The sequence below is a fragment of the Denticeps clupeoides genome, chromosome 8 (assembly GCF_900700375.1).
Source record: "Denticeps clupeoides chromosome 8, fDenClu1.1, whole genome shotgun sequence".
Lineage (NCBI taxonomy): Eukaryota > Metazoa > Chordata > Actinopteri > Clupeiformes > Denticipitidae > Denticeps > Denticeps clupeoides.
Genome location: NC_041714.1, coordinates 16,927,243 through 16,951,506, shown reverse-complemented (window position 1 = coordinate 16,951,506; position 24,264 = coordinate 16,927,243). Strand labels below are relative to the sequence as shown.

The following is a 24,264-nucleotide window of genomic DNA, read 5'->3' as shown; positions in this document are numbered from 1 at the left end:
CTTAATGCCTCACATCAAACCTTACACAACTGCCTGGGGGTACAAGGCTGGCGCTGGGTGCCGCAGCTGGGGGATGATGGCACCCAGCAGGCCCCTGCCAGATCTATTACTGGCTATGGCCGCCACTGCTGGGAATGCCTGTGTGTGTGGATGTGTGTGTGTGTGTAAATATCCGAATGCCTTGTTAGAAATAAAATAGTTTCACTTTTTTCCACCAGGCTGTGAGTCACACCCATGTGCATTGAGTTTTGTGTGTGTGTGTGTGTGTGTGTGTGTGTGCGCACTCACACTTCCTGATTAGATAAAATCGAGAGTGAGGATGGTGCTGCATGTCTTGTGACAAGTGACAGTCGAACCGTGTCGCTATTTACAGCATCCAAAAAAGATTTAGAAGCATATATGTCACGCGTCAGGAACGCAGCCAAAATCCCTCCAAGAAGACACAAATGGGCGTCGGCCCAATTATCACTGCAGAGTTTTACAAAAATTTCCCACTGCCACTCTTATGTCACCGCAGTTGTAGTCAGGATTAAAACGAAATTAGTGCTAGTTTGAATGTCGTAATGACAACAGTGCATCCCTGAAGCATGGGCTCCGGGCCCTGCGTCCCTCGGCAGACTATTCTTGGAATCATACCGCATGACTGTGAGCGGGTGAAGGGGTGTGAACGGGTGTGTGATGTGTGACGAGGGCTGATTATCCCAGACTGATTCACAATAACACTAAACGCAATACGGAATTGATAGTGTGTCAAATGCAGCACAAGTCGTTGTGCCCGCTTTCCGGTTTCGCTCCCTTATTTCCCTGCCACACCCAGCCCCATCTTTTCCACTCGGCTCTGTTTTTTGCCTTTATCTTTTTTTTGTTCCTCTCCCACCCCCTCCACCCAAGAAAGACAGAGACGTTCCCAGGAGGTTGATAGATGCATGTTTGTGATGCTTTGAAAATGGAGAGGAAATGATCAGCCTTCTGCATTTCCTGGATATGATAATTTGATTTCTCTGGTGCAGCACTGGAGGGAAAGGACAGACGCACACAGACACACACATCTCTGCACAGTTGGGCGTATCTGTATCTGTGTGTCAGAGGCTTTCATCGTCTGTTGTACTTCATCATGCTTAATCTCACTTTTGCTTCTGCTCCCAGAGCTCCAGAGCCCTTCCTTGCAGACATCCGGCTCAAGATGTACGTTTTACTTCTAAATCAGCTTGATTTATTAATAATATCTCATAACGACCAAAGAGGAAAACTTCAGACACCCTTTATGATATTTTTTTTTAGCTCAATACAGAACATTGGGTCTCCATCAGGTTACTCTTTGAGGGAGATTTTCAAGGTGATATAATGGATGCATTGCGTTGATGAATGTGGTATTCACTGGGTCACCCATCACAGTGCTCTAATAAACAAAGAATGTTGGAATATCTGCATGTTGGTGCTGGTCGCGTCTGCTGAAACAACCCGTGTACAAGGGGCATTAGGAGTGTAGAGAAATCACGCCTACAGCCTTCTCCTCTTTTCTCGATTGTGTTCATAAAAACATAATTGGAATCAGTGATTAAGGGAGAAAGGTTTTTTGTCTTGATAGTCTTTCAAATTGATTTCCTGCCCATGCCTAGTAATATATCATTAAAATTCAGGTTGGATTATTTAGCAGCTTGAGGAGTTTACTGAGTAGACCCTGCCTTACATTAGTCTTGAGAGCCATTTCAGCAGTTGGGGTTCAGTAAATTCTGTTATTGTTGCTGTAAATAAGGGACTACTTTGTATTTACATGTTTATCTGTCAGGTCTGATTTTGTGGTGCTTTTATAACTAACTGGTGTATCTCTCTCTCTCTTTTTTTCTTTCTTGCATATCTGCTGCTGCTGAACCCTTTCACCCTGCAGGTAAGTCCTAAAATATGCAGCCTCAGTGCTAATTATTTTTTTGTAAGACATGCATGGGTGATGTTGTCAATGTGGACGGGCATTCTAGTCAACTCTTGTCCTTGATGTGGCAACAGAAGCTTAATTCCCAGTCATCTCGCTGTGGAATCTGCTGAACCATGTGTAGAGGGTGCTTCTGGGAAATGTAGTGCATAGCTGTGAAGCAGGTCCCCCGGTCCACTTGGAAGCATGGTGAAACCTGCCAGCTGTGGAAATCTGCTGAGCCCTGGTGGACCTGACCACGCCCACCCAGCCTGTTTCTTCATGTGGAGAGAGAGAGAAAAAAGATAGAGCTGTACTGATCCCTCTTCTCCTTTGTCTTTTTGGGTAGACTATGACTCTACACTGCTAGAAAGAGCTCAGTGGGTGTTTTGATTCATAATTGATTCAGGTCACGTAATGAGGGTGTTAATATGGAAATAAAAGCTCTGCTGAGAGAACAGCCCACCGTGTTCAGGTGTTCGGATCCAGAAGCAGCTAAGACTTCATGCATCAGCAATAGACACACATGGACACACACACATACAGACATACGCACATGAACAGAAGCATACAGTACTGACATGCATCAACTATGTTTACCCTACTAATGCTCATCCCACTTAGTTTTATGCCCTTTGCAGGAACATTGAGGGACATGGTGTATTGTGACTGTGGTCTACTGTGTGTGTGTGTGTGTGTGTGTGTGTGTGTGTGTGTGTGTGTGTGTGCGTGCTGTTCCAGATTGTTGGCTCAAACACCAGTACATGCAGTCCTGAAGCGTTAGCTGTGTGCTGTGAAAGAGAGGGTGATGCAGTGATCTGCTAGTCTCACAAAAACTGTCAAAATAATTATATGTGCATAATTTGGTAACTGATTCAGGGGAATTGGCTTAAACGTAAACGTGTCTATACATAATGCAGAGTCACACACACATATATGTGTATTTCATCTCTGATAAAAAAAAAAGTGTGGGTTGTAATAATGACACAGAGATGTTCCCTCGGCAGAGATTATATTTCTCGCTTCTCTCTCTACACAATGAAGTCATTGCTCCTTTTTAGCACTGAGCTGATGGTTTCAGAAAGCTGACCCAGCTGCTCCAGCTTCTCTCTCTCTCCCTCTGTCTGTCTTTCTCTTGCTAGTTTTTGCCCCAGTACGAGACGGTAGTCTTGTAAAACCACACTGTTTCTGAATTAAGGAGCAGTGGTGGAATGTGGAACATTATAAAATTGAGGCCATATGAGCTTCACAGCATCCGCTCATTTGATCATAGGAACTGGAGAAGGGTTTGTGATCCTGTGATACTGGAGCCCTAACAAGATAGTTTCACTTCACGTTTAATGTCTGGAATGCCTCTTGTCCAGTCAAACCCCTTGATTTTCATCCCAAAAGAATTCATAGTGCAGCAAACAGACGTTACCGCATAAATAGGAACATTTTTTCAGAACCAAAGGACATTTACATTTACGTTTATGACATTTATCAGACGCCCTTATCCAGAGCGACTTACAATCAGTAGGTACAGGGACAGTCCCCCTGGAGCAAGTTAGGGTTAAGTGTCTTGCTCAGGGACACAATGGTAGTAAGCGGGATTTGAACCTGGGTCTTCTGGTTGATAGGCGAGTGTGTTACCCGCTAGGCTACTACGCTCCAAAGGAGCGTCGCAATAACAAGAAAGTCACTTTTGAGGAGATACAGTGCATCTGGAAAGTATTCACAGCGCATCACTTTTTCCATCTTTTGTTATGATACAGCCTTATTCCAAAATGGAATCAACGCACTTTTTTCCCCTCAGAATTCTAATCCCACGTACTACCGTTGTGTCCCTTAGAAAGACACTTAACCCTAAGTTGCTCCAGGGAGACTGTCCCTGTAACTACTGACCGTAAGTCGCTCTGGATAAGGGCGTCTGATAAACGGCATAAATGTAAATGTAAAATGCTATAACAACACCCCACAATGACAATGTGAAAAACTGGTTTTGAGGTTACTTGAAGTTTTGGCAAATGTATTAAAGTAAAAAAGCGTGAAAAACCACATGTACATAAGGATTCACGGCTTTTGAAAACTGAGCTTAGGTGCGTCCTGTTTCCCCTGATTATGGTTGAGATGTTTCTGCAGCTTATTTGGAACACACCTGTGGCAAAAACCAGTTGATTGGTCATGAATTGGAAAGACACACATCTGCCTATGTTGACAAATTGACAAATTGTCTGTGGACCTCCGAGACAGATACATTCTACTTTGAAGGTCCAAATAAGTACAGTGGCACAGTGATGCTCTGTGAAAACTTCCTGGATCCACTGTATCTAGACTGCATCCATAATTCTCATTGCACACTCCCTCCGCTTCACTTGGATAGCGTACCATGAAAAAAGTCGAGAAGGTGACTCTCAGACATTTTAAAATTATTCTTACATTCATCTTAAATCCATCATAAGGCAATGCTCATGTTCAGGCATGGTAATAGCATGGTTCCTTCTGTGATTTATACATTAATTATGTGATTTTTCTTTCTCCACCAAAAACTACTGACCAACGGTCCATCAAAATTAATATGCATGTAGCACACTCTTTGGAGCATTCCATGTAGGCTCTGTATGATCTTAACCAGTTCTGTGGAGCTGTGGGAACATCTCAATTATTCATAAGTGGTTTTATCTTCCAGTAGTGAAGCACTAAGTAGAACATCTGAAGGCTTTTCATAGAACAGAAAATGGAATGAGATGTAATGTTTTTCTTCCCAAACTGGTAGATGGGTGCCGTGTAGGTGAAGGCTCTGCACAGTCTACCAGAACTGAGAGCGATGTTGCATTCGCATTGTGCAGATAACACAGCAGAGCTGTAATCTGCCTCATTCTGGGAGATTAGTACAGATTAGGACACACGCAAGCATGCAGACACTGGCCTAGTAGAACTGGACATAGTCTCTTGCGTGCTCATGGGATGCATCTTCACAGGCTGGGGTCTTTATGACAGACAGCCGAGGGGCACATTAAGCCTCTAACCTCATGTTCAGACCTAATCTCCACTCCGCTTTGTTTGTCCTGTACGCTAAGAGCCTTTTTTTCATGAGAGGATTTTAGTCTTGTTGACCCGTGTTGGTATCTCACATTCACTCAGATCTCTCTTCTTTGCTGGTCAGTGGAACGCATGAGATACAATCGGGTAATCTATGGGTCCACATGCTTTATTTCTGGAGACTTTTTATGCAAGTGATTGGTGGATGGAGCAGAGGCCAAAGGATGAGAAGTGCTGCATTTGGGGGCCTGGGTGGATTTGGGGAGTGCTTTCATATTCTAAAAAGGTTGTAATCCAAGACAAGGTCAAAGAGTTACCTTTTTTTCCATTATCGACATTCCAACTCCACTGGACACCCAGGGTAATCTGTGTTGCCAGGCCAGGAGGGATTTTCAAATCAAGTTTGTAAGGAGGAAGCGTGCCTCCTCTCACTATAGTAAAATGCTGCCCTCATTCTGATTGAATGAAACTAGAAATGTATTGAATTTTCAATTATCTTATGATGCTCTGAGCTGAAAACCTTGTTCAGTGGAAAGTATGTGGAAACTGTATCTGATGTGTGATGCTCTTTACAGTTGGGCTTTGTTTGAAAAGCAAATGCTTCTTGCTTTGATCTAAACTTTCTCTGCAGTTTGTCTAAAAGTCACAATTTGAACGTTTTTTTTTTTTACAAAAGTTTTTGCAAAAATTCTGTTCATGGTAATCAGCATTTAGTTCACATCTACATGATTACTGGTAAGGGCAGGGTATTTGCTATAAGATTTAAAGCAAAGCAACCCATTTGCATGCTCAAAACACAAAAAGCCTGCTTAGCATGTTTGAACTTTTCCCCCATCCCTTAATCTCCATTTCTCCTTACTCATTTATCGTATGGTTTTTACAAATCACCCTGGGTCATATGACAGGACTATAGGGCCTTACAGAGTGCAGCGGGTCAGAGAGAGGGGCTGTTAACAACTAATGGAGGCCAGCTGACTCTGTACATGTTCACTCGAATCAACCAATTGTTGTAATAATTTATGAATTTGAAAGCATAAATCAAGAGGGGGTGATGTGACATTAATGCAGTATCCCTTAGAATGTGTAGTGACATGAGATTCTGGTGGAAAAATAAAATACATTTCTAACATTAAACTTATTATACATTGGTAATAATGACATAATGTGCAACTTTTTTTTTTCTGAAACGTCTTAAATGTCACATCATCGGAAAATGGCAACATTCACCTCACACTGATTTAATTTTCGTGCATGTGTTATGTCGAAATGTTATATACTGATTACTTATACAAATTACTCACAGTATAACCTCGCACATTTTGTTTTAATATGAAATGCCGTCTTGTTTGTCTTTCCACAACATTTACGCGGTTGTCAGAAATCATTTGTGCGGTTCCTAATCTGTCCCAAATCGCTCAGTTGCACAGAAAGTATCCTGCTGACACAGAGCACCTCAGTGACTTAACACGTTCCACACTGTGAGAAAGACGGACAGCAGATTTGTTTTTCCTGTTCGTCTGCCTCGCTTCTCGTCCAGGACCCCCTCTGTGCTCTGTCTTCCATCAGACTCCAGGAGGGAAGAAGGGGCTGTTTAGTTTGTTGGGCTGCAGTGGTAGTTGGTGGAGTTATTGATTGTGTCCTAATGCACGTGGTTGACATGGCCAGACTGCTTTTCCACATTCAAGGTTTTTTGTTTGTTTGTTTGTTGCTATGACATTATCATGTCAAAGCCATTTATGTTTGTCTGAAATCCAGTTTTGACATTTTGAAGTTGCTCTGAAAATCTGATTCAAGAACGCATGTCATCATAAACTGTGCAGATTATAGCATATGATGCAATGTATAATGCAACAGAACATAGGTAAAAGTCGCTTTTAATGCTACAAAAAAAAACTGGGGTCTTTCTCACATTCATTTCTTTAAGTCTGTTGGCAATGTTGTGTATGCGGACTCTTTGAGTCTTCCATAACTGCAACTCTGCCATGCAAGTTCATGCTTAAACCCCTCATCATTGTTTAATTTGCTCAGCACCACTTGTTGCATCGTGCATTGTTTGGCTGTAACGGCACGTGAGACAACTGCACATTAACAAGTGAAGTATGTAAAACAATGATTTGTACCTTGTTGTGCTAAAGTTATCGTACATTTTTTTATTATGATCATACGATCATTATTGTGCATCTGGCAACACTACTGAGATCGAAAAATTGTGGATTATTATACTTTCCATGCCAGAGGTTCAGAGCAGAACACTGTCATGTGATTAATTATTACCATGGTTTGCTTTGCTGTTTGCTGCCCAATTTCTACCCTTATCTACAGAGGAAAGTTATGTCAAAATATAAGACCACCTCTGTGCTTTTTCAGCACCATATTTCACCTAATCATGTATGATTCACTCTGATCTGAAGTCAGTGCACTGAAATTCCTTCAACTTGTACTTGTAATCACATGTACCTTGCATGAAGTGGCTGTTCCCTCTTAAGAGTGGGAAAAGACTCAATTATTCATAAATGGTTTTTCAACACTACAGATGCATTAAAGTAAGACATCTGAAAGCTTTCCGTGGCAGAGAAAATGGATTTAGTTTTAATATTTTCTTCCTGAACGTTCTGCTGTTGCTCGGACAGATACCATTCTGGGCTAGTTGAATGCCCATTCTATCTGGGGGGAACATGAGGTTACGTCCTGTAATATGACTCGTCCCTGTGAGATTAGGGGAGATTAGGACACACATGCACTTACGCACTGGCGGTCCGTTGGCTTCGTACGTGTCGCCCTGGGTTTGTGTTGGGCACATGCTGGTTTTCGACGGTTGGCAGGGGTCTCTCTCTATCGGACCAGACATCATGTTGAATGTTTGCTGGCCAGTTTCTGAGCGCATGCATCCGCCTGGAGCAACATCAACAACACCAGGGGTAACTGATATCCCAGACTAAGTGGCCGGAAAGGAAAATAAGCGAGGATTACTGACCAATTAAGACATCTTGGCTCACTAGATGGTAATGCTGAAGAACAGTTTTTTTTTTTTTTGTTTTCCCCAGTTTCTGTTTTTTTTTTTAATTCAGTCAGAGTTTCACAGTGTCCCGCTTTCTGCAGGATGGGTTGATAAAATTGAAAGAAGGGAGCTGCATTCCCTTTCAGCCAAAGTGGCCGTGTGTGAAATCGCTGTCATCTGTGTTTGGAGGTATGCAATGTGTTTTAATTATGGCTTGTTCGAGATTCCTTCAGCTGCATTTGCCAGAACTGCAACATCTGTTCGGTGTGTTGAAGCATAGAAGGAGATGCCTGGGGTGTCTCCAGAATAAAGCATATGATTAAAGTGAACAAATAAATAAATATGATATTATTGTCTTTTTAATATACTGATTTTCCTCAGTGATTTACTGGCAAATTACCGGATTCACTTTCCATGTCATTGCTTGACACAACAGTGTTGAAGACCAGTGATTAGCACAGCACTTGCCCAAGCATAGAAATATTTCAAGATTAAGACGACTATTCTGACCATTACTTTTTTATTTACCATGTACCTTGGTAAAAAGTCACATAACATTAGGAAACTGCTCAAAGCGTCTAATGAGCAACTGTGGCAAGGAAAAACTCCCTTAAAGGGAACAAACCTTGAGTTGGAACCAAGGCTTTCCAAGGGGAACCCATCATCCTCTTCTCAGCACTGGATTACCCTGGGTTGTTGAGAGAATTACATGCAGGAAAGGACATCATATAGAGTATATTGTATTTCATTACATTTACATTTACATTTACAGCATTTATCAGACGCCCTTATCCAGAGCGACTTACAATCAGTAGTTACAGGGACAGTCCCCCCCTGGAGCAATTTAGGGTTAAGTGTCTTGCTCAGGGACACAATGGTAGTAAGTGGGATTCGAACCCGGGTCTTCTGGTTCATAGGCGAGTGTGTTACCCACTAGGCTACTACCACCCTGTTATTTATTTCAGTTATGTGTTATGTTATTATTTCAATTATGTATTATGATGTAGCATTTATTGTAGTCCAGTTATGTATTAAGATGTGACATTTTTGACAAGACAATGTGTCATGCAGACACTGCTGATTATCTAACTAGGAATTGCATTCATTGTTACAAGACTATGAAATGAGTCATTGTAATATATTAGCTTTTTGGATATCAAAATGATCATGTTCAGAAATTCTAACTTTATGTTTAAATCAATTAATTGAATTGCCCTGTCACTGATTATTGAATGATGCTGAAATGTCCACCTGTGGTCAAGGGGCACCTCCGAAACCAATCAGAGCTTTTGAAATTTATTTAGAACATTTTGTCAGCAATGGTTCTCACAGGAACTGATTAGTCCAGAGGCACTTGGTCTTATATTCCTGAGAAGTGTATTTATTCATTTTATTAGTGTTTTTCATGCAAAATGTTTTCAATCCAAAACATAATTTATTAAAATCAGACTCTTCATAATAGTTTAACAATAAGCTTTCTGGATGTTAACTGTGTTGGTTGGTTGCCTGGAGGAACAGAACTGAGCAACATTAAGATTGTCTGCATTTTCTCGAAGGGTCGTTGCCCCCTCAGGACCTTCGGTTAAAACCTAGGGGATGCCCCTCTCTATGCGGTCTGCAGACATTCTCAGTTGGCTTTCCATGCCACTTAACCACTTTCTCATTCGTCTCACCACCATCCTGACGGAACCAATTTCGCTTCTCACTCTTCACAGCTACTGAGCGTGAAAGTGGTTTTGAAAGCAAAGGGGTCCCAACAAACCTGCTGGAACCAGGCTGAGGGAAGATGGGGGCAGCTGGTTAGGGGCGTGTTTGCATTTCTCTGTTGAAAAAGTTATCGGCTCTTCTTGGCCCATGCCAAGTTCCACCTATATCACTGACATGCCTAAAATAAAATGTTTAAATGATGCTCACATTGCCAGTGTGTGAAATGAAAAGCTCATTCCTACACTCAACCTAGCATGATCACACATTCAGTGTGCAGCCCTGCCATCTGTAGCGTCCTGAAAGAGCCTAGATAGACTATTTCAATGACCATGTCTAAACCACTGAAGGGTCAACATGAGATTTTCTTCCACAACTCTGCATTTACTTTTCCAAGGAAATCGAATTTGTGAGTATATCCCATATTTAATTAAATGCTCAAAACAGTAATTTTGCTAAAAATATCTTCATTAAAAAAATTGAGGTTTCTACCACAGCATTTTTCTGTTACCAGACACAACATGCACACAATAAAAACATGGGGAAATATAGTAAATCATCACATATAATAAATTATCAAATGACAGCACACAATGAGACTATTGGATATAAACATTTCAATTAAATATTATTCTAAATTCACCATCATTTCTTCAATCATATTAACTCAATTCAACTTCGTTCAGTGTTCTAAGACTTTTTAACCCTCAGGTACACTCAATGCCACCTCAAAATGTTGTAGAACTAAGCGAGGTATTTTAAAGAGTAAAATAGTCTAGTATTTGATAATAAAAATAATAATAATAGTAAAAATAAATTATATGCATTATAGCTATGTCCTAAGGACATGACGTGAACTTTCAGATTATTTAACATTATAAATAATGCTTCGCCGTTCAGAGAGCAGAAGCTCAGATGGACAGATCAGGAATTTGTCCCCTTATGTCATCACAAGGATAATTTTTTTTATTCTGGAAAAATGTTTACATGACTTTCTGTCTCCACCTAACATTGTGGTAATTGAATGGTTGATTTCTACGAATGCCAGCTCACTTCTATAGGGCGCTCTCCTCCTATGTCTCACCTCTCTCCTCATCATTAGCAGTTAAAGCTATAGACACCGCTTCCTGGGGAAATCTGACTGTGTGACTGGTTCAAAATGGCAATAATTCTGCACCAAGGCTGAACTTCGAACTCCAGTATACAGTGTAAGGGGACCAATAAGACCTATTTTAAAAAAATGAATGTCAGGGGGCCTTTTATATAAAACATGATATCATCAGAACCACCTCTGAATGGAGGTACACTCATTCTTGCCATGTAGCTTTACCAGCCACAAAATACTGCACAGGTTATTCTATATAATAAAGCCTTTTATTATGTAACCTGCTGTAACCTGTTATTATTGAGCTCAGGCAGCAGAATCGGCAGCGAACATGAACATCAGACTGTGCTTTTTCAGCCTTGTAATCAGGTTAACAGCTGAATCATAATCAAATGCATTGTGCTGCATGAATCATAATTTATGATATGTAAATATATAAGCGGAACCAGTTTCCTAATCAAAAATACATGAGTTGAGCTTGATTAAATAAAACCATTTGTAAAATAAAATGCAGCGAAAAAAAGATGGATGGCAAATTTTATAATTGTGCTGAATTCCATTTTCACGTTGGTTTTTCATGAAACCATATTATTCAAAACCTTGGTACTGTACCTCAAACAGCTATTAAGACCACAGACAAACATATTCGAACATGTAAATGTTTGGTTGCAGCACAAAAAGAGTGCAGGAAAAGTTTCTCCATGCAACTATGTCTAACATTTTCCAAGTTAATAAACAGACCAAATACAGCATCATCCCAACTATATCCATTATTTAATGATTTAATATTTCTCCCACAAAATAATCAGGTGGTCTAGAACTTTCTCCAAGATATTAAAGGTACAGCCTTTTACTAAAAGTGATTACATGATCTCTTTGCCATGAAAAATTACAAAACAAAATATTTTGATAGTATACAGTATATTGAAAATAATGCATTTATCGTTTTTCACAAGTACTGTGCAATAGCCACACCTTTAGAGGACTAGAAAGTGGACTCATGCTTTGAAGGACAGTTTCCTTTGATCGAATTTTTGCCTTTGTGTGTGTGGGTTTACAAAGTGGTGAAGTTTGACACAATTCATTAATGAAGCAAAACTGCACAAGAGCAAGCTTTGTCATCACAGGAAGGAAAGGGAGCACTTTTCCCAGAATGCTCCCCTATCCCAGATGCTGCCTGTCAGCATCCGGCAATATGGCGATGCAGGCCTGAGGCGCATGCGCAGCCTCACATGACTGATGGCAAGGGGATGACGGAGCGCGCTGGGTAATGAGGAAGCCGTCTTCCGCCTTGCGTCGGAGATGTTGGCTAACTGCCTCAGGACTTTTGCTTGCTTCAGCGTTTTGCGGCGGTGGAGAGAGGAGGAATATTGCTTTGAGGATAGAGTTCTCCCCTAAGAGTCTGGCCACGATGTGCCAGTCACTCCATCTGCAGAGAAGCAGTGGAGCAGTATTAGAAGAAGTGCAGTCTTGGAAGCAAAATGAGATTAGATCAAGATGAGCATTCGTGGATGAGAGATTAAATTAGCTAGTGTTTAGGAACCACAAGGCAGAGATAAGATTAGCCAGTGTTGAGCATCCATGATGGGCAGATTAGGTTAGCTCATGATTTGGATCAGTGTGGTGGAAATAACCGGTGGTGCAGCACTGTGAAGCACTTCACAGTTTGTGAGATTAGTTTGTGTTTTGCAATCTGAGGATGATATGCGAGATTATCTATTAAAACAGTGATTTGCAGTAATAGATAGTGGTTGACTTGAACACAGGCCAAACAAGGTATTTGGAAATATTCAATTAGTGCATGAACAGATTGTGTAAGGGTTGGCAGATTGGAACTCACTGATGGGCGGATGAGATTAGCTGGTGTTTATTATGACAGAGGAGAATTTTATCCAGTGTTTGAGGTCTACAGAAAAGGATGGTACTGCAAGAACAGATATGGTGACCCAGTGGAATTGAAATGAATGGTGGAAGTCATTGATGGGTATTCCTGGATCTAAAACTTCAAATCTGGACCAAAGTTTTGTGGTGTGGTTCAAGAATTGCAGTCGCTTGCAGAAGTCCAGTGGTCCACTCTATGCAGCATTTGAATCTTACATGTCTTACAACACATTTGAGCCCATGAATGAACAGTTCATGCGGGGTGGTAGTAGCCTAGTGGGTAACACACACACCTATGAACCAGAAGACCCAGGTTCAAACCCCACTTACTACCATCGTGTCCCTGAGCAAGACACTTTGCTTCAGGGGGACTGTCCCTTTAACTACTGATTGTAAGTCGCTCTGGCTAAGGGCGTCTGATAAATGCTGTAAATGTAAATGTAAATGTAACTAAATAAGCACATAGTGCACAGTTTTTTTAAGCAGTACATGAGATGATCCCATGTTTTGGCTCTATGAGGAGCGTTTCCCAGTATTTGGAGTAATCAGAAAAGATTTTTGGATGGTCTTCATGAATGTACATCAAAATATATTATATTAGGGGGGGGGCTTTAGTTTAACTGCAGGAGGCCTTGTAAAACCTAAAATTTGGTATTGGTGTAAAAGAAATTAGGAAATCCAGTATCTAGTGCCTGGAGAAATTTTTTGGTATTAACTTTGTGTGATTAGCTGCCAAGTGTCACATCTACATACCAATGCGTAATCTCCCATAATCTTTCATAATCCTGCCCAACATTAACCATTTGTGTGTAGTAATTATGTCCATTAGAAAACAAGAGAAAATAAAAATTTAAAAATAGTTGGCCATCCTCTATTTACATCTATGAGCTGTTGCTAGGCAACAACAGTCATGCAGCAACTTGTCACGTTACATTGCAGTATTGAGACTTTACCTCATACATGGTAAGGCTGAATGGCTGAATGTCAAGCGATATACTATGAGATGCCTTCTCTCATGCAATCAGAATGCTAGTTCAGAGCCATCTGTGGTGTAATGTAGATTAGCTAAATCCAAACCCAGCCCTGGGTTTTGGATGAGAGAGATGATATTAGCCGGTGTTCAGAATCATTGCGTAAGACCGTACATTAGCCAGTGTTTTGGATCAGGCCCTGCGTCAGGAGCCTGGCAAGGCGGGCAGCAAGGGCTGCCAGCAGTAGTGCTCTCAAGAGGCTGAGCGGAATGATCGGTATGCTGACTATGCGGGAGAGTCCTGCCACTCCTTCATACCATCATGCGTTCAATTATGCCAATTGAAAGCAAAAGATCCAATGGAATTATAAACACTGGCAAATTGCCCTGGTGGCGATCATGAATGCAACACATGCATCCGGGCATCAGGCCCGATTTCAGCAAAGCTAGAGGAATAGATGGGTGGAGGGATGCAGGCTAGAGAGAGCAAAATAGGCAAAATGGGGAGTGCCTACGAGCTTGTGCTGACATTCATTTGCACATGAAAGATTTTGCATATTTATTTTTTATCTATGCGACCGGTCCACCTGCCACAACCCTTTTCATCACCTTCTCCCTTCTAAAAAGATCTGAAACCAGACCTTGTCTGTGAGTAGGGCCTATAAAATTTCAACTTAGAGAGGAGGAGAATGACAGACTGATGGATAGACACACAGATGGGCAGGCAGATGGATTGGCAACGATGGGATCAAATGGATGAACACATACATGCTATGCAGCCTTATGCGAGCTCTCACTAGAGAAGGACATGGCATGCTAGTCACGTTCACACCAAACAGGCGAGAATCCGCCAATGCGCCATCTCCTGTGACTCATTTCTGGGACAGAGCGCCTGTCGCCTTCTCCTGTAGTAATGGACTTGCCATAATTTGCTTTCTGAACATCCTTGTTGGATGTGGTACAGGTGAAATGTGTTCCAGAGACTTTTTAAAATGCAGCACAAAGCATCTTGCTGGAACGCGTTCATGGAAGTCCCTGCTGAAAGTCCAGACTGAGAGGTTCATTTTCTGGGAAAATCTCTTCCCTTGCAGATGGTCAGGGGGCTTTAGGGGCCAGTGGAAGTGGACAAACATCCAACACTATTACATGTGTAATCTGTACAGCAACACCGACCTGTACAAGGGAGTTAAGTCTTTTTGGGACACAATTCGCTGGTGCATGGAAACATGGTGCTTTGGATTTGGTAACGCTCACAGTGGAGAGACAAAAGGGAACAAATAGGGCCAGATGTTCAACTAGTGGCCTAGACATGGAATTTTATAGATGTTATAAAATAAAAGAGGTGCTAATTGATTGACATAACACATTTCCTGTCTGTCTCAATCCTAAAATTCTGAAGATTAAATATTTTTAATGAATAAGCAACACGGGATCTTAAAGTTAATAAAGTGAAGTGATTGCCACTTGTGATACACAGCAGCATAGCACACTGTGCACACAGTGAAATTTGTCCTCTGCTTTTAACCATCACCCCGAGTGAGCAGTGGGCAGCTACTTATTTCTTCAACATTTAAGGCAAGAGACTTAACTCAAAATTTAAAGAAGACAAATGACATGCCATTTTGTGATCCATGTTGCCAGATTGAGCAGTGTTTGTTATTTTGGGAGAGGTTGCTTGAGGAGAACAGGTATTGACTAATGCACTTTTTCAGAATGTCTGAATGATCCAAAAAAACGTATCAGGCCAAACTGCTTATATTACTTTGTGCAGGTTTAAATCAGTCCAAAATTAGCAGGGTGTGGGAGAGCAGTCAGCCATTGCCGTAGGCTCCTCCAATTTTAAAGTTATTAAAGCATCATTTGTAATATTCATGTTCATCATGCATAAAATTCATCACGTTTATGGGTTCTGTGTCACAGAAATATTTTCACAGCAACATTGTAGTTTATTTTCTCCTCTTTAAGATATACATCTCTTTAATTATGTAAATGTTCTACTTCACCCACACCTAGTGAACAAGGCTACATGTCTACAGCACTGGTGGTTTCACTGAAAACTGTCATCTGAACAGGCCTACCCAGTACACATAGCAACGTACATACCCCATTAATAACTCATACACATCTTCTGAAGTTGTGGTGCATATTATCAGCAGCAGGGGCCTCCACGGATCAGACTTTTTTTTCCCCAGCATGTCCCACAGATCCTCAATAGGAACTGATATCTGGGGAATCCAACACTGTGTTGTGTTCCTCGACCCACTGCTGAAAGATGTTCACGTCGTGGTAGGCTAAATTATCCTGCTGACAGGGGTCATCTCTGCAGGGGAAGTGCTCAGTGTTTGCTACATAGAGGAAGGTTGCTTTTACCAATGAGAGTACTCATGGGTACTCTGTATATGGCGACGAGTGCAACATGAGGAGGGATATCACTGCAGGCAAACACTCCACTGGCTCTATACACACATGCACACTCGCACACACACCACCAACAAGCAAGAGCAAAAGTAAAAAGTTGAAGTGTTGCCACATTTTTTTGTTTTGACTGAATGAATGGATTTCTGCCTGGTATTTAACACACACATTTAAAGCCAGGACTTAGACGCAATTATCATTCAATTCAACAAGTGTTTGTAATTGCATTTCCGAATATGCTGCAGACAAAAAAATTGCTATGCCGTCTAGGTGAGAGATTATATTTTGTTGCAAGATGCAGACTGAAAAACAAACCAACAAAAAAAAACTAGAAGTGGCTTCCGAGATTCTGAAGTGGGGAGGTACAGCCTTAATGTGGTAACGAATACAACGCACATTCGCTGCAAATACATGTTCATCAATTACGTCCACTTTCTCTTTATGAAAGTGAAAGTGATTGTCATTGTGATAGACTGCAGCACAGCACACGGTGACACACACAAAAAAAATATCCTCTGTTTTTAACCATCACCCTTGGTGAGCAGTGGGCAGCCATGACAGGTGCCTGGGGAGCAGTGTGTGGGGACGGTGCTTTGCTCAGTGGCACCTTGGCGGCTGGGGATTCGAACCGGCAACCTTCTGATTATGGGTTCCTTAACCAGTCGGCCACCACTGCCACACAACATGAAACAGATATTGTTAGAGCATGTATATAACGTATAACATTACATTACTACAAAGATTGTACACTCCACAACTTAACAACTGTGAAATCATTCGAAAATTCCAGTTTGCCAGTGGTGCTCGTTCATGCACTTGGGCCTTGTAATGAGGATATTTTTTTGATGGTGCAACCTACTACCACGTTTCAACCTACCGCCATCATTGTTAGACATGTGAGAGGCTAACCTGAAGAAGACATTACTCTACTTGATCACACCTGAGATCATGCCTTGCACGTTCTGAGGCAGTCGCTGGGCTCCATCACTGAAAATGGGGGAACTAAATAAATAAATACCTAAAATCGATTGAGCCAAGAAAATGTACCTGTTTTCTCTCTGCTTCTGTCACATCAAGACCTCATGCCAATTCCACAATGTTTTTTTTTCACTGAGCACATCAGAAATAGTCAGATCGTAGAAGGAGGATAGTAGGGAATCGACCAATCAGTACAGGGCACGTCTGAAGTTTGTATTTTATTTTTAACACTGGTTTCAGGAATCCTTAAAATACAAGTCACAAGAGACCAAAAATGTTCGTGAGATTTGGGATTCGTTTCGATTAATCTCTTTTTTTTGCATTATAATCCTTGAAATCATAACGAGTTTCAATCATCTTCATCTGGAGTTCAGCGCATTATCTGAAGGGGCGAATGAAAGGAACATTTTCATTTTTTGTTGTAGCTCTTGTTTTTCTTTTGCCCTCCCACTGGCAGAGTGCTTAGCACATTCATCTAGGAAGTTCTAGAAACGGGTGCCTGAATGAGACGCAGCGATTTTAACGATGATGAAACGGCGGCGCAACCGTGAGCCTGTGTGTAACGAGCTGAACTGAGGAGGTGGGAGTCGGCCTACCCGAGATCCCGACTCTCCCGCCGCTGCTCTGTTCACGTACGCTTCTGCCACTGTGTCACCTGCATTGCAGCGCTGAGCTAAAATTAGAGGTGCCGCGGCTGTGCACATCTCTCACAGCTGTCTGCACTGATAACTGCCGTGCTGAGACAGGCCGGGAGAAAGAGAGGGGCTGTGCACAGACAAGTGCAGATAGACAGATGGAGACAGTCGTACACACTGGGACCTTAAAACAAGACATCCAATGCAGATCATTTGAAGATTTTGCTCCATGTCATCATACTTTTGTGACCCTGGCCATATTGCCTTTAACATCGACGTCTCTATGAAAGGATTATCAGCTTATGTGCAGACTTGTCTAGTATGAAAAGTTTCTGAAATGAAAGATAAATAAACCTAAAACTTATGGAGTATTTGAAATGTAGTTTAATTGCTTTGCTGATAGTAGGAGATGTGGCTCACAGGGGACATTGTTAGCATTTATGTTGGCTATAAGTTTTTGCAGGGTCATGTTTTTGAGTCTCGATTTGGGGAATTAAGCCTCTGAATCTCATGCAAACATAAAATTAATCATGTCACCAAAATAATAACACTTATTTCCTTAAGGACAAAAAGGGTCCTGTTGAAACCCATTAAAAGCACAATTCCTGGAGCCACAGCCATTTAGGCATTTTCTAATTTAAACACATTGGTAATAGATGGTGCTGAAATGTGTACTGCAGCCAACCAGCAGGGGCGCTAGAGTTGTGGTGGTTTAATTTTTTTAGAGTCTGTATTAGGTGATTGGTACACCATTCTATGGGTTCTCAATTATTTTTAATTTTGAAGACATGCCACAAAGTGACTTCAGGTTTGCACAATTTTACTTGATTTTGAAATAATTTCAGTAAAAATAATGCACGCATTGGTTTTGACATAAAAAGAAAAAATGTTGCATCATGTTCCTAAAGGTTCTATTAAAATTGAATTACCAATTAACTAATATTTGGGACTGTCACGGTCTCAGAGGGCACATAGCAGACATGGGCGGGGTCAGCAGGGGCTATAAGTTCCAGTCGCCATCTTGGATCCTGGCACGCTCAACATTTTTGATTTAATGCCCGGTGCTGCTGATAGCTATTGTAATTGCCTAAAACAAACCTTTCTTTGACTTCACAACTAATCCTCTTGGAACGCCCCTGCCTGTACCTTCACCTGACTCTCTCGTTGCCGCTTCGGCCTGAATCTAGTTTACCCGCCTGAACACTCTCTTTGTAACTTCTCGGACTCCGACGATGACTAAAACTGGCGACGGAAAAGAACGCTCCTCTGCCGGACTTACCTGCTGAAGCTGGCCACTTTCTGCTACCAAACAGTCACTATAGAGACACCTTCACCCACCCCTCTGCATGATCCCAAACAGGGCGCTACTGCTACCCCTTCATGTTCCGTTCTCCCCACTGGCGTTCACTCTGGCTCATTAAAGACAGTAACTCCCCAATTTTTTCAGAAACTGCAGTCATGTGCCTTCAGACCCCTGCCATGACAGTAACATATGATCATAACTCTGGTTTATCAAAATAATAATAATAATTTGTAGCAGTTGAATGAAACTGGACTTTTTAAAGAAATATTTTAATTGGTTCTTCAACAATACTGCAGTAGGTTGCAAGATCAACAGTCGCGACAGTAGCTGTGGCTACTGTGCATCTCGTCCGCAGCCATAATGGGTTCTATAGAAACAGAACTGTGTTCCTTGATGTCTTTACTCATGATTCCAGTGGGTTTGCCATATAAAAGCCGCTTGGTTTGTCCTTTCCACCTGGACACAGTCACGACAGAGCCGCGCCGAGCTGGAGCGTGGGAACATTAATCAGCGCCGCTCAGCTACCCATCGTGCCAGTGTCTGGTCTGGCCTTTTGTTCCAGTGCTGCTGTCATGAGGCGGACTAACGAAGGAGCCATAACTCAGCCGCTTGGCTCCATGTGAACATTAATAACCCGCGCTCCCGCCACACAAAAGCCGGCTCGCTTTTGGGATTTAAGAGCCTAGCTGTGGGGCTCATTAGTCCCTAAGTGCTCTACATGTGTGTTTAGCCCATGGAGATGCGAGTGTGAGATATGATGTGAAAAGTAACACCTTTCCTGTCAAGAGAGTTTATGAAAAAAGAAAACCTATGTGGAAAAATAGGCATGAGATCATTATTGGTGCAGAATTTGGTGAGATTGGAGATGCCGTGGCTCTCAAAATGCATTAGTTTCATGAGGGCAGGTGGTTCTCAGCTGCAATGATCCACTGCACCATCTCTCAGAATTTTTTGCCAGGACAGTTTCTGCATCATTTACAGACTCAGCCTTCTTCTTGTGACTTTGAGCGTCTGGGTGGAGAGGCTGGAGTCACCCCGCATCTCAGGTTGCTCAGTCAAGTCACCCCAGACTAATCTCTGACCTAACGTGTCTACTTGGCACAAAATGAAGAAAAAAAAATTTGTGACATGACACCAAACCTGATATTTCTTTATTATTATTGTAGTAGTCATCAATCAACAATCGCCAAAGATCGTCTATACATTCCACAATAAGCTTTTGAATGCAATAAACTTTTCTGTTCCAACTAAACCCTGAAAACTGAAAGAGAGGGAGAGAGAGAGGGAGAGAGAGAGAGAGAGAGAGAACGAGCAGAGTCTGACCTTAACAATGATGTTCCAGGAGAGTTTGTAGTAACTAGTGCATTTTCAACGAGTCTCTACAAGCTCTGCCATGAGGTAGGTGACGAAGTCTCCTCAAATGTCACAAATGTCACTCTCCACATCAAATGTCCTGTAACAATGATAATCAATTTTTTATTGTACAGCTGACAACTTTTATGAAACACTTACTTCATTGTTTATGTCACCAAAATATACATTTTGTGTGCCTTATGGCGGTGCTGCTGTCATCTATTTGTCTCTCAAGCTCTTCTTTATTGCATCAGGAGCCATGTCACAAAACGACACACCCACACACACACACACTGTCCGCCTTTCAAAAAGACAAACTGCTGTGTGATGCCTGCATAAATTCCCTCCTCAGAAGGCAGTCTCTCATACTGTGACTGGTCGAATGTGGTGTGTGTGTGTCTGTGTGTGTGTCTGAGAGAAGGAAAAAGAAACAATATTGTGAAGTAAAATGGAAATGAAAGGCAAATTTTTTAATATAGTACAGTGTGCCTTTCTCCCCTTGCTCTCTCTCGCTCCACCTCCTGCTGTTCATCAGTTTGTCTGTCAGTTGCAAGACTGAGAAGGGCTCTGCAATCTCTAACGATGCCTTCTCCTGCTGCTGTGTGTGTGTGTGTGTGTGTGTGTGTGTGTGTGAGCCCGAGGCAAAACAAGGCAAAATTATCCTTTCTGCAAGTGATGAGCACGAATATATTTTCTTGCCAAGTGCTTCTAGCCTCCACAAGCATCAACATTGTCACCACGTCCTTAATTAACATGAATTATGTCAATCTGAATTAGAATTAATCAGAACTCTTTTGTCTAAGCGCATGTTGAACGTACATCAGCGTGTACAATACATTTCTGGCAAAACACTTAAGGTGTGTGCTTGAATGGCGTGTAGGCTAAACACTAAGGAAGCACGTGTGTGTGTGTATATGTGTGCGTGCTCCACATTAAAGGATAGGACATCAAAATTACTGTACCAAATTTCTTCTTCCAATGCTGATGCCATTTCGGTGATGATTCTGCACACATGGCCGCAGCTCCAGACGTACCTGCTGACTCCACCTTGCTTTCCTATTGGTCGGCAGCTGATCTCGGTACGGATGCGGAGCTCATTTTTACCTCAGCGAGAGTCACTTACCTCGAGAGTGGCTCTCCTCTCGGCCCGGCCGCGGAAGCCGATCGTTGGCCGGTTTAAACGGGGCCTATGTTTAGAAGCTGGAGGTCAGCGCTGAAGACTGTGATTAATGGCGCCGCGTCGGCTGGCTGGCAGAGGCCCGGCTCTTCCCAGCAATCGAAAGGCCCGAGCCGCGCCGCCTCAGCCTCATGTCCTGGCGCCCGGTGCGTTTGATAGGCTCGACTGACCATCGCCAGGAGAAGCCGGCCCCGTCTGAAGATGAGCTCAAGAGTGCACGCTCCCGCGAATGAGTCTCTCTGACCTGCCAAGAGCCCGACATCTCTTTTCTCATCAAGTAGGGCAAACGTGTCAACACCAACACGTCTGGCAGAATGTCACCAAAACACTTTTCTTTCACATGACAAGAACAAGAGTTTTACTCCACTAAATCAATCCTTCAGATGTTTTTTTATATGGATGTCACTTAATCTGGAACTTTGATCTTTATCTAATGGTAATGAAAACATACATTTATCTGCTGTGGATTAGCATCATATTCAGAACACTGGTTAGTTAAACGCTGGTGATTTACAGTACCATGACGTACAATGTCCTACTGTTTTTTTTAATCGGCAGCAAATGATCATAAATTTAGTCAATTGCAGATGATTAATGATATGAAGGTACAGTTTAGTCAAATATCACCCAATGGGTGATAAGACTAGTGCTGTTTGAACATCAAACATTTCTTCTTTTGTTATCCCAGTTGCAACTGTCATTTTTTCATTGTAGGTGGATCGAATTTGTCGTGGACACTTTTGAGGGTTTTAAAAAATGACCAGCCTCGGCAGCTTTGAGGAGAACATAATGTAGGTTTTTTTAAGTACTTTTAGCACTCCAGTGAGAACCAACAGCATTCCTCATCAGCTAATCCAGTCAGCCAATTTGTAAGGTCTGAGTGGCCCATGCGTACCCCATCAAGTGCTGGTTGCCAGGGGGAGACTGGTTGGCTGGAGACAACCGGTGGACATGAATGACATTTTCATTTGGGCGAGCTCTTGTCAGTGACTGATGAGAAATTGCAGGGAGTGACTGGAAGAAGGCAGTGAGAGTCTCCAGAGGACGAGGTAAAGTTTGGGATGACAGGGGGGTGGCCAGGGGTATGGGAGGGGTGTCTGAATGGAAGGAAATTGGAAACCATGCACCCTCAGTGCTCTCAGCCCAAGAGAAATGACTCAATTCAGAATTTTTTTTATTGGTGTTTGTATGGCCACAGTAATTATCAGGACCAGCTACAGATTTTGTGATTAGGGCACCATGACGAGTAAATAACTGGAAGGCAGAACCTTGTCATGCCCGCTCCCACACTCTACTACATTCTGCATTCTGTGTGAGGTCTGTTGAACCAACAAGTCCATCTACACATCTTATTTTTTCCTCTAAAAGTCCACAAACTGTACCTATGGAACAAGTTATTTCTAATCATTCTAAGACCAGAAAACCAAACAATTTTATGTTGGAGGGTTGCTGTTTCTAATAAAGTGTCCAATGACAATCTGCCACCAACAAGAAATGCCGAAGAGGTGGAGGGAACAACCAAAAATAGCAAGTGAGCAATGAGTCAGGGGCCAGGGACCAACTAGGTGACTGATGATTATCCCAGAAACCACTTAACTCCTGACCCCCTTTTTGTTCTCCTCATCTGGTGATCTAATTTACTCTCTGACCGTTGGATTTTGGTTCAGTGTGTCTAAGAATGCTGCGTTTTTAACGCATTACGTTAAAATCTTATATTGTACATTCCAGGGCAGATGAATTGACAACAGAGACAGCAATTTCATTGCAATGCTAGTTATAACACATCTTTATGTGCTGATGACTCCATGTTTCTCTGCATTAAAGGGTAACTTTCCTGGGATCCAGTCTGCTAATCAGGTTCCATTTTTAATCTTTATTAAAACATCTTTTGGTGTTCTAAAAGAATTACACTCACTTAGAAAGAAGTAATGTTTTTATTCATGTTTCTTAATTCCTGTAAATCCAGAAGATATAAATGTCATTTTATACCCCATGCACTGCTCTGGATTTACTCTGGACTCATAACAAAAACTGGTTCCTGACAGAGTAGAGTAACGTTCTGATGTTCTGTACTCACACAGCTCTGACCCGGGGTGAACTCACGTGTGTTCACTTGTTGCAGCTCGGCTGTTTACCCACAGTCATAGTCGGTTTATTGCGGTGAAGAGATTTTGCCCAGGAGAGTTGCCACGTTCCATGGAGGTTATTTAAAATGTCCTGACCTGTTTACAATATTCAGGGCTTGGTGGTATTGTCTCTTGTCTTCATTGTACAAACACATATACACACGTGCGTTACTGTGATCCGACAGTTTCTGCAATCACCTTCTAGTGTCCCTCAGTTCGAAAGAGCCATTCAGAGCAGGACATCAAGAACCACAATGAGTCTTTCCCAGACCTGATGTCTCTGTAGCCGACAAATCCACATAGAGATGAGGCCCGTTGACACCACGGCATGAGACTCTTCTATCAGCGAAGGGGCGGGAGTCAGCGGTGCTCCAGCCCAGTAAGTAGGCTTCATCCTGCAGCCCCGGGCGGTGAGGAGAGGGTCACGACCGTGACCTCGTCACGTCACACACCTAACGTTGGGGTGAGAGCGCACATAAGGAAGTCAAGAGTGGGCATCGTGCCCGACGGCAGAGCTTGAAGAGACTCATTGAAAATGCAATTTCTGGCCCTTGGCTGCCTACTGATTTCACACACACACACACACACACACACACACGCACACACACAGGGAACAATGAAAGATTCTTTATATTGCGCTTTATCTCGCACTGTACCTGTAGTATATTGTGATATATTTGACAAATTCA

At 42.2% G+C, this 24,264-nt stretch overlaps 1 protein-coding gene across 1 annotated transcript in view; it reads left to right on the top strand.

Moving 5' to 3' along the window:
• Positions 1–24,264, top strand: part of LOC114795679 (pro-neuregulin-3, membrane-bound isoform-like) — a 136,801-nt gene that overhangs the window by 66,848 nt on the left and 45,689 nt on the right. The gene's annotated exons all lie outside the window — the stretch shown is intronic.